Raw genomic sequence first — 11,506 nt, forward strand, 5'->3', positions numbered from 1 at the left:
CTTTCAATTTAGCAGGTTGCCCCATCGTGTGGCCCGGAATTCCTCTTGCGTGCACGCGGACAATTATGCCGCACTCCGATCGGCTGCCGTATCGCTGAGACATAGCCATTTTTTCACGATTTTCGCAAAAAATCATTAAATTTTCAAAAAATCGGCCTCATTTCCGATGTCGAGATTTTGATGGCAATCGACAGGCAGGATCCCCACTGTCCTGGGAGAGTGGGTCCTGCACCGATCTGACCCTATTTGTGTGAGATATAGCATTCCGAAGATTGGGATGTGCATATGTATCTTTGAGATACTGGTTTTTCTGCACTCTATATCTCAGCGATACGGCAGTCGATCGGGGAGTGGCATGTCCTTTCGTGATCGGGAGAGTCCTGCCTGTCGACTGCCATCCGAAAAAGGGACATCCATTATTTCACGATTTTCGCAAAAAATCATGATGGTTACATCATTAAATTTTCAAAAAATCGGCCTTATTTCCGAAGTGGAGATTTTTATGGCAATCGACAGGCAGGATTCCCACTGTCCTGGGAGAGTGGGTCCTGCACCGATCTGACCCTATTTGTGTGAGATATAGCATTCCGAAGATTGGGATGTGCATATGTATCTTTGAGATACTGGTTTTTCTGCACTCTATATCTCAGCGATACGGCAGTCGATCGGGGAGTGGCATGTCTTTTCGTGATCGGGAGAGTCCTGCCTGTCGACTGCCATCCGAAAAAGGGACATCCATTTTTTCACGATTTTCGCAAAAAATCATGATGGTTACATCATTAAATTTTCAAAAAATCGGCCTCATTTCCGAAGTGGAGATTTTGATGGCAGTCGACAGGCAGGATCCCCACTGTCCTGGGAGAGTGGGTCCTGTACCGATCTGGCTCTCTTTGTGTGAGATATAGCATTCCGAAGATTGGGATGTGCATATGTATCTTTGAGATACTGGTTTTTCTGCACTCTATATCTCAGCGATACGGCAGTCGATCGGGGAGTGGCATGTCTTTTGATCATGTCTTTATGATTAGGAGAGTCCTGCCTGTCGACTGCCATCCGAAAAAAGGACATCCATTTTTTCACGATTTTCGCAAAAAATCATGATGGTTACATCATTAAATTTTCAAAAAATCGGCCTCATTTCCGAAGTGGAGATTTTGATGGCAGTCGACAGGCAGGATCCCCACTGTCCTGGGAGAGTGGGTCCTGTACCGATCTGGCTCTCTTTGTGTGAGATATAGCATTCCGAAGATTGGGATGTGCATATGTATCTTTGAGATACTGGTTTTTCTGCACTCTATATCTCAGCGATACGGCAGCCGATCGGGGCGTGGCATGTCTCTTTCTGATCAGAAGAGTCCTGCCTGTCGACTGCCATCCGAAAAAGGGACATCCATTTTTTCACGATTTTCGCAAAAAATCATGATGGTTACATCATTAAATTTTCAAAAAATCGGCCTCATTTCCGAAGTGGAGATTTTGATGGCAGTCGACAGGCAGGATCCCCACTGTCCTGGGAGAGTGGGTCCTGTACCGATCTGGCTCTCTTTGTGTGAGATATAGCATTCCGAAGATTGGGATGTGCATATGTATCTTTGAGATACTGGTTTTTCTGCACTCTATATCTCAGCGATACGGCAGTCGATCGGGGAGTGGCATGTCTTTTGATCATGTCTTTATGATTAGGAGAGTCCTGCCTGTCGACTGCCATCCGAAAAAAGGACATCCATTTTTTCACGATTTTCGCAAAAAATCATGATGGTTACATCATTAAATTTTCAAAAAATCGGCCTCATTTCCGATGTCGAGATTTCGATGGCAGTCGACAGGCAGGATCCCCACTGTCCTGGGAGAGTGGGTCCTGCACCGATCTGACCCTATTTGTGTGAGATATAGCATTCCGAAGATTGGGATGTGCATATCTTTGAGATACTGGTTTTTCTGCACTCTATATCTCAGGGATACGGCATGGAAGATATGGGTCTGAATAATAGCGTAGAAGGGGAGTCATTCCGTAATTCGTAAATCGTAAAAATCAGATCAAGTTGATTCAAGACCTCCTCGTGTCGACAGGCAGGATCCCCACTGTCCTGGGAGAGTGGGTCCTGCACCGATCTGACCCTATTTGTGTGAGATATAGCATTCCGAAGATTTGGACGTGCATATGTATCTTTGAGATACTGGTTTTTCTGCACTCTATATCTCAGCGATACGGCAGTCGATCGGGGCGTGGCATGTCTTTTCGTGATCGGGAGACTCCTGCCTGTCGACTGCCATCCGAAAAAGGGACATCCATTTTTTCACGATTTTCGCAAAAAATCATGATGGTTACATCATTAAATTTTCAAAAAATCGGCCTCATTTCCGAAGTGGAGATTTTGATGGCAGTCGACAGGCAGGATCCCCACTGTCCTGGGAGAGTGGGTCCTGCACCGATCTGACCCTATTTGTGTGAGATATAGCATTCCGAAGATTTGGACGTGCATATGTATCTTTGAGATACTGGTTTTTCTGCACTCTATATCTCAGCGATACGGCAGTCGATCGGGGAGTTGCATGTCCTTTCGTGATCGGGAGAGTCCTGCCTGTCGACTGCCATCCGAAAAAAGGACATCCATTTTTTCACGATTTTCGCAAAAAATCATGATGGTTACATCATTAAATTTTCAAAAAATCGGCCTCATTTCCGATGTCGAGATTTCGATGGCAGTCGACAGGCAGGATCCCCACTGTCCTGGGAGAGTGGGTCCTGCACCGATCTGACCCTATTTGTGTGAGATATAGCATTCCGAAGATTGGGATGTGCATATCTTTGAGATACTGGTTTTTCTGCACTCTATATCTCAGCGATACGGCAGTCGATCGGGGCGTGGCATGCCTTTTGATCATGTCTTTATGATTAGGAGAGTCCTGCCTGTCGAGTGTCATCCGAAAAAGGGACATCCATTTTTTCACGATTTTCGCAAAAAATCATGATGGTTACATCATTAAATTTTCAAAAAATCGGCCTCATTTCCGAAGTGGAGATTTTGATGGCAGTTGACAGGCAGGATTCCCACTGTCCTGGGACAGATTTTGATGGCAGTCGACAGGCAGGATCCCCACTGTCCTGGGAGAGTGGGTCCTGCACCGATCTGACCCTATTTGTGTGAGATATAGCATTCCGAAGATTTGGATGTGCATATCTTTAAGATACTGGTTTTTCTGCACTCTATATCTCAGCGATACGGCAGTCGATCGGGGAGTGGCATGTCTTTTCGTGATCGGGAGAGTCCTGCCTGTCGACTGCCATCCGAAAAAAGGACATCCATTATTTCACGATTTTCGCAAAAAATCATGATGGTTACATCATTAAATTTTCAAAAAATCGGCCTCATTTCCGAAGTGGAGATTTTGATGGCAGTCGACAGGCAGGATCCCCACTGTCCTGGGAGAGTGGGTCCTGTACCGATCTGGCTCTCTTTGTGTGAGATATAGCATTCCGAAGATTGGGATGTGCATATGTATCTTTGAGATACTGGTTTTTCTGCACTCTATATCTCAGCGATACGGCAGCCGATCGGGGCGTGGCATGTCTCTTTCTGATCAGAAGAGTCCTGCCTGTCGACTGCCATCCGAAAAAGGGACATCCATTTTTTCACGATTTTCGCAAAAAATCATGATGGTTACATCATTAAATTTTCAAAAAATCGGCCTCATTTCCGAAGTGGAGATTTTGATGGCAGTCGACAGGCAGGATCCCCACTGTCCTGGGAGAGTGGGTCCTGTACCGATCTGGCTCTCTTTGTGTGAGATATAGCATTCCGAAGATTGGGATGTGCATATGTATCTTTGAGATACTGGTTTTTCTGCACTCTATATCTCAGCGATACGGCAGTCGATCGGGGAGTGGCATGTCTTTTGATCATGTCTTTATGATTAGGAGAGTCCTGCCTGTCGACTGCCATCCGAAAAAAGGACATCCATTTTTTCACGATTTTCGCAAAAAATCATGATGGTTACATCATTACTCTATATCTCAGGGATACGGCATGGAAGATATGGGTCTGAATAATAGCGTAGAAGGGGAGTCATTCCGTAATTCGTAAATCGTAAAAATCAGATCAAGTTGATTCAAGACCTCCTCGTGTCGACAGGCAGGATCCCCACTGTCCTGGGAGAGTGGGTCCTGCACCGATCTGACCCTATTTGTGTGAGATATAGCATTCCGAAGATTTGGACGTGCATATGTATCTTTGAGATACTGGTTTTTCTGCACTCTATATCTCAGCGATACGGCAGTCGATCGGGGCGTGGCATGTCTTTTCGTGATCGGGAGACTCCTGCCTGTCGACTGCCATCCGAAAAAGGGACATCCATTTTTTCACGATTTTCGCAAAAAATCATGATGGTTACATCATTAAATTTTCAAAAAATCGGCCTCATTTCCGAAGTGGAGATTTTGATGGCAGTCGACAGGCAGGATCCCCACTGTCCTGGGAGAGTGGGTCCTGCACCGATCTGACCCTATTTGTGTGAGATATAGCATTCCGAAGATTGGGATGTGCATATGTATCTTTGAGATACTGGTTTTTCTGCACTCTATATCTCAGCGATACGGCAGTCGATCGGGGAGTTGCATGTCCTTTCGTGATCGGGAGAGTCCTGCCTGTCGACTGCCATCCGAAAAAAGGACATCCATTTTTTCACGATTTTCGCAAAAAATCATGATGGTTACATCATTAAATTTTCAAAAAATCGGCCTCATTTCCGATGTCGAGATTTCGATGGCAGTCGACAGGCAGGATCCCCACTGTCCTGGGAGAGTGGGTCCTGCACCGATCTGACCCTATTTGTGTGAGATATAGCATTCCGAAGATTGGGATGTGCATATCTTTGAGATACTGGTTTTTCTGCACTCTATATCTCAGCGATACGGCAGTCGATCGGGGCGTGGCATGCCTTTTGATCATGTCTTTATGATTAGGAGAGTCCTGCCTGTCGAGTGCCATCCGGAAAAAGGACATCCATTTTTTGACGATTTTCGCAAAAAATCATGATGGTTACATCATTAAATTTTCAAAAAATCGGCCTCATTTCCGATGTCGAGATTTCGATGGCAGTCGACAGGCAGGATCCCCACTGTCCTGGGAGAGTGGGTCCTGCACCGATCTGACCCTATTTGTGTGAGATATAGCATTCCGAAGATTTGGATGTGCATATCTTTGAGATACTGGTTTTTCTGCACTCTATATCTCAGGGATACGGCATGGAAGATATGGGTCTGAATAATAGCGTAGAAGGGGAGTCATTCCGTAATTCGTAAATCGTAAAAATCAGATCAAGTTGATTCAAGACCTCCTCGTGTCGACAGGCAGGATCCCCACTGTCCTGGGAGAGTGGGTCCTGCACCGATCTGACCCTATTTGTGTGAGATATAGCATTCCGAAGATAGGGATGTGCATATGTATCTTTGAGATACTGGTTTTTCTGCACTCTATATCTCAGCGATACGGCAGCCAATCGGGGAGTGGCATGTCCTTTCGTGATCGGGAGACTCCTGCCTGTCGACTGCCATCCGAAAAAAGGACATCCATTTTTTGACGATTTTCGCAAAAAATCATGATGGTTACATCATTAAATTTTCAAAAAATCGGCCTCATTTCCGATGTCGAGATTTCGATGGCAGTCGACAGGCAGGATCCCCACTGTCCTGGGAGAGTGGGTCCTGCACCGATCTGACCCTATTTGTGTGAGATATAGCATTCCGAAGATTGGGATGTGCATATCTTTGAGATACTGGTTTTTCTGCACTCTATATCTCAGCGATACGGCAGTCGATCGGGGCGTGGCATCTTTTGATCATGTCTTTATGATTAGGAGAGTCCTGCCTGTCGAGTGCCATCCGAAAAAAGGACATCCATTTTTTGACGATTTTCGCAAAAAATCATGATGGTTACATCATTAAATTTTCAAAAAATCGGCCTCATTTCCGATGTCGAGATTTCGATGGCAGTCGACAGGCGGATCCCCACTGTCCTGGGAGAGTGGGTCCTGCACCGATCTGACCCTATTTGTGTGAGATATAGCATTCCGAAAGATTTGGATGTGCATATCTTTGAGATACTGGTTTTTCTGCACTCTATATCTCAGGGATACGGCATGGAAGATATGGGTCTGAATAATAGCGTAGAAGGGGAGTCATTCCGTAATTCGTAAATCGTAAAAATCAGATCAAGTTGATTCAAGACCTCCTCGTGTCGACAGGCAGGATCCCCACTGTCCTGGGAGAGTGGGTCCTGCACCGATCTGACCCTATTTGTGTGAGATATAGCATCCCGAAGATAGGGATGAGCATATGTATCTTTGAGATACTGGTTTTTCTGCACTCTATATCTCAGCGATACGGCAGCCAATCGGGGCGTGGCATGTCTCTTTCTGATCAGAAGAGTCCTGCCTGTCGACTGCCATCCGAAAAAAGGACATCCATTATTTCACGATTTTCGCAAAAAATCATGATGGTTACATCATTAAATTTTCAAAAAATCGGCCTCATTTCCGAAGTGGAGATTTCGATGGCAGTCGACAGGCAGGACATGCACTGTCCTGGGAGAGTGGGTCCTGCACCGATCTGACCCTATTTGTGTGAGATATAGCATTCCGAAGATTGGGATGTGCATATCTTTGAGATACTGGTTTTTCTGCACTCTATATCTCAGCGATACGGCAGTCGATCGGGGCGTGGCATGCCTTTTGATCATGTCTTTATGATTAGGAGAGTCCTGCCTGTCGAGTGCCATCCGGAAAAAGGACATCCATTTTTTGACGATTTTCGCAAAAAATCATGATGGTTACATCATTAAATTTTCAAAAAATCGGCCTCATTTCCGAAGTGGAGATTTTGGTGGCAGTTGACAGGCAGGATTCCCACTGTCCTGGGACAGTGGATCCTGCACCGATCTGACCCTATTTGTGTGAGATATAGCCTTCCGAAGATTGGGATGTGCATATGTATCTTTGAGATACTGGTTTTTCTGCACTCTATAGATCAGCGATACGGCAGTCGATCGGGGAGTGGCATGTCCTTTCGTGATCGGGAGAGTCCTGCCTGTCGACTGCCATCCGAAAAAAGGACATCCATTTTTTCACGATTTTCGCAAAAAATCATGATGGTTACATCATTAAATTTTCAAAAAATCGGCCTCATTTCCGAAGTGGAGATTTCGATGGCAGTCGACAGGCAGGACATGCACTGTCCTGGGAGAGTGGGTCCTGCACCGATCTGACCCTATTTGTGTGAGATATAGCATTCCGAAGATTGGGATGTGCATATCTTTGAGATACTGGTTTTTCTGCACTCTATATCTCAGCGATACGGCAGTCGATCGGGGCGTGGCATGCCTTTTGATCATGTCTTTATGATTAGGAGAGTCCTGCCTGTCGAGTGCCATCCGGAAAAAGGACATCCATTTTTTGACGATTTTCGCAAAAAATCATACATCATTAAATTTTCAAAAAATCGGCCTCATTTTCGAAGTGGAGATTTTGATGTCAATCGACAGGCAGGATCCCCACTGTCCTGGGAGAGTGGGTCCTGCACCGATCTGACCCTATTTGTGTGAGATATAGCATTCCGAAGATTGTGATGTGCATATGTATCTTTGAGATACTGGTTTTTCTGCACTCTATATCTCAGCGATACGGCAGTCGATCGGGGCGTGGCATGTCTTTTGATCATGTCTTTATGATTAGGAGAGTCCTGCCTGTCGACTGCCATCCGGAAAAAGGACATCCATTTTTTGACGATTTTCGCAAAAAAATCATGATGGTTACATCATTAAATTTTCAAAAAATCGGCCTCATTTCCGATGTCGAGATTTCGATGGCAGTCGACAGGCAGGATCCCCACTGTCCTGGGAGAGTGGGTCCTGCACCGATCTGACCCTATTTGTGTGAGATATAGCATTCCGAAGATAGGGATGTGCATATGTATCTTTGAGATACTGGTTTTTCTGCACTCTAAATCTCAGCGATACGGCAGTCGATCGGGGAGTGGCATGTCTCCTTCTGATCAGAAGAGTCCTGCCTGTCGACTGCCATCCGAAAAAGGGACATCCATTTTTTCACGATTTTCGCAAAAAATCATGATAGTTATATCATTAAATTTTCAAAAAATCGGCCTCATTTCCGAAGTGGAGATTTCGATGGCAGTCGACAGGCAGGATCCCCTCTGTCCTGGGAGAGTGGGTCCTGCACCGACCTGACCCTATTTGTGTGAGATATAGCATTCCGAAGATTGGGATGTGCATATCTTTGAGATACTGGTTTTTCTGCACTCTATATCTCAGGGATACGGCATGGAAGATATGGGTCTGAATAATAGCGTAGAAGGGGAGTCATTCCGTAATTCGTAAATCGTAAAAATCAGATCAAGTTGATTCAAGACCTCCTCGTGTCGACAGGCAGGATCCCCACTGTCCTGGGAGAGTGGGTCCTGCACCGATCTGACCCTATTTGTGTGAGATATAGCATTCCGAAGATTTGGATGTGCATATCTTTGAGATACTGGTTTTTCTGCACTCTATATCTCAGCGATACGGCAGTCGATCGGGGCGTGGCATGTCTTTTGATCATGTCTTTATGATTAGGAGAGTCCTGCCTGTCAACTGCCATCCGAAAAAGGACATGCAATATTTCACGATTTTCGCAAAAAATCATGATGGTTACATCATTAAATTTTCAAAAAATCGGCCTCATTTTCGAAGTGGAGATTTTGATGTCAATCGACAGGCAGGATCCCCACTGTCCTGGGAGAGTGGGTCCTGCACCGATCTGACCCTATTTGTGTGAGATATAGCATTCCGAAGATAGGGATGTGCATATGTATCTTTGAGATACTGGTTTTTCTGCACTCTAAATCTCAGCGATACGGCAGTCGATCGGGGAGTGGCATGTCTCCTTCTGATCAGAAGAGTCCTGCCTGTCGACTGCCATCCGAAAAAAGGACATCCATTTTTTCACGATTTTCGCAAAAAATCATGATGGTTACATCATTAAATTTTCAAAAAATCGGCCTCATTTCCGATGTCGAGATTTCGATGGCAGTCGACAGGCAGGATCCCCACTGTCCTGGGAGAGTGGGTCCTGCACCGATCTGACCCTATTTGTGTGAGATATAGCATTCCGAAGATAGGGATGTGCATATGTATCTTTGAGATACTGGTTTTTCTGCACTCTAAATCTCAGCGATACGGCAGTCGATCGGGGAGTGGCATGTCTCCTTCTGATCAGAAGAGTCCTGCCTGTCGAGTGCCATCCGGAAAAAGGACATCCATTTTTTGACGATTTTCGCAAAAAATCATGATGGTTACATCATTAAATTTTCAAAAAATCGGCCTCATTTCCGAAGTGGAGATTTCGATGGCAGTCGACAGGCAGGATCCCCTCTGTCCTGGGAGAGTGGGTCCTGCACCGACCTGACCCTATTTGTGTGAGATATAGCATTCCGAAGATTGGGATGTGCATATCTTTGAGATACTGGTTTTTCTGCACTCTATATCTCAGGGATACGGCATGGAAGACATGGGTCTGAATAATAGCGTAGAAGGGGAGTCATTCCGTAATTCGTAAATCGTAAAAATCAGATCAAGTTGATTCAAGACCTCCTCGTGTCGACAGGCAGGATCCCCTCTGTCCTGGGAGAGTGGGTCCTGCACCGACCTGACCCTATTTGTGTGAGATATAGCATTCCGAAGATTGGGATGTGCATATGTATCTTTGAGATACTGGTTTTTCTGCACTCTATATCTCAGCGATACAGCAGCCAATCGGGGCGTGGCATGTCTCTTTCTGATCAGAAGAGTCCTGCCTGTCGACTGCCATCCGGAAAAAGGACATCCATTTTTTCACGATTTTCGCAAAAAATCATGATGGTTACATCATTAAATTTTCAAAAAATCGGCCTCATTTCCGATGTCGAGATTTCGATGGCAGTCGACAGGCAGGATCCCCACTGTCCTGGGAGAGTGGGTCCTGCACCGATCTGACCCTATTTGTGTGAGATATAGCATTCCGAAGATTGGGATGTGCATATCTTTGAGATACTGGTTTTTCTGCACTCTATATCTCAGCGATACGGCAGTCGATCGGGGCGTGGCATGCCTTTTGATCATGTCTTTATGATTAGGAGAGTCCTGCCTGTCGAGTGCCATCCGGAAAAAGGACATCCATTTTTTCACGATTTTCGCAAAAAATCATGATGGTTACATCATTAAATTTTCAAAAAATCGGCCTCATTTCCGAAGTGGAGATTTCGATGGCAGTCGACAGGCAGGATCCCCACTGTCCTGGGAGAGTGGGTCCTGCACCGATCTGACCCTATTTGTGTGAGATATAGCATTCCGAAGATTGGGATGTGCATATCTTTGAGATACTGGTTTTTCTGCACTCTATATCTCAGCGATACGGCAGTCGATCGGGGCGTGGCATGCCTTTTGATCATGTCTTTATGATTAGGAGAGTCCTGCCTGTCGAGTGCCATCCGGAAAAAGGACATCCATTTTTTCACGATTTTCGCAAAAAATCATGATGGTTACATCATTAAATTTTCAAAAAATCGGCCTCATTTCCGAAGTGGAGATTTCGATGGCAGTCGACAGGCAGGATCGCCTCTGTCCTGGGAGAGTGGGTCCTGCACCGACCTGACCCTATTTGTGTGAGATATAGCATTCCGAAGATTGGGATGTGCATATGTATCTTTGAGATACTGGTTTTTCTGCACTCTAAATCTCAGCGATACGGCAGTCGATCGGGGAGTGGCATGTCTTTTCGTGATCGGGAGAGTCCTGCCTGTCGACTGTCATCCGAAAAAGGGACATCCATTATTTGACGATTTTCGCAAAAAATCATGATGGTTACATCATTAAATTTTCAAAAAATCGGCCTCATTTCCGAAGTGGAGATTTCGATGGCAGTCGACAGGCAGGATCCCCTCTGTCCTGGGAGAGTGGGTCCTGCACCGACCTGACCCTATTTGTGTGAGATATAGCATTCCGAAGATTGGGATGTGCATATGTATCTTTGAGATACTGGTTTTTCTGCACTCTAAATCTCAGCGATACGGCAGCCAATCGGGGCGTGGCATGTCTCTTTCTGATCAGAAGAGTCCTGCCTGTCGACTGCCATCCGAAAAAGGGACATCCATTTTTTCACGATTTTCGCAAAAAATCATGATGGTTACATCATTAAATTTTCAAAAAATCGGCCTCATTTCCGAAGTGGAGATTTCGATGGCAGTCGACAGGCAGGATCCCCTCTGTCCTGGGAGAGTGGGTCCTGCACCGATCTGACCCTATTTGTGTGAGATATAGCATTCCGAAGATTGGGATGTGCATATGTATCTTTGAGATACTGGTTTTTCTGCACTCTATATCTCAGCGATACGGCAGTCGATCGGGGAGTGGCGTGTCTTTTCGTGATCGGGAGACTCCTGCCTGTCGACTGCCATCCGAGAAAAGGACATCCATTATTT

Source organism: Drosophila persimilis, unplaced genomic scaffold (genome assembly GCF_003286085.1).
Source record: "Drosophila persimilis strain 14011-0111.01,24,50 unplaced genomic scaffold, DperRS2 tig00000124-arrow-pilon, whole genome shotgun sequence".
Taxonomy (NCBI): Eukaryota; Metazoa; Arthropoda; class Insecta; order Diptera; family Drosophilidae; genus Drosophila; species Drosophila persimilis.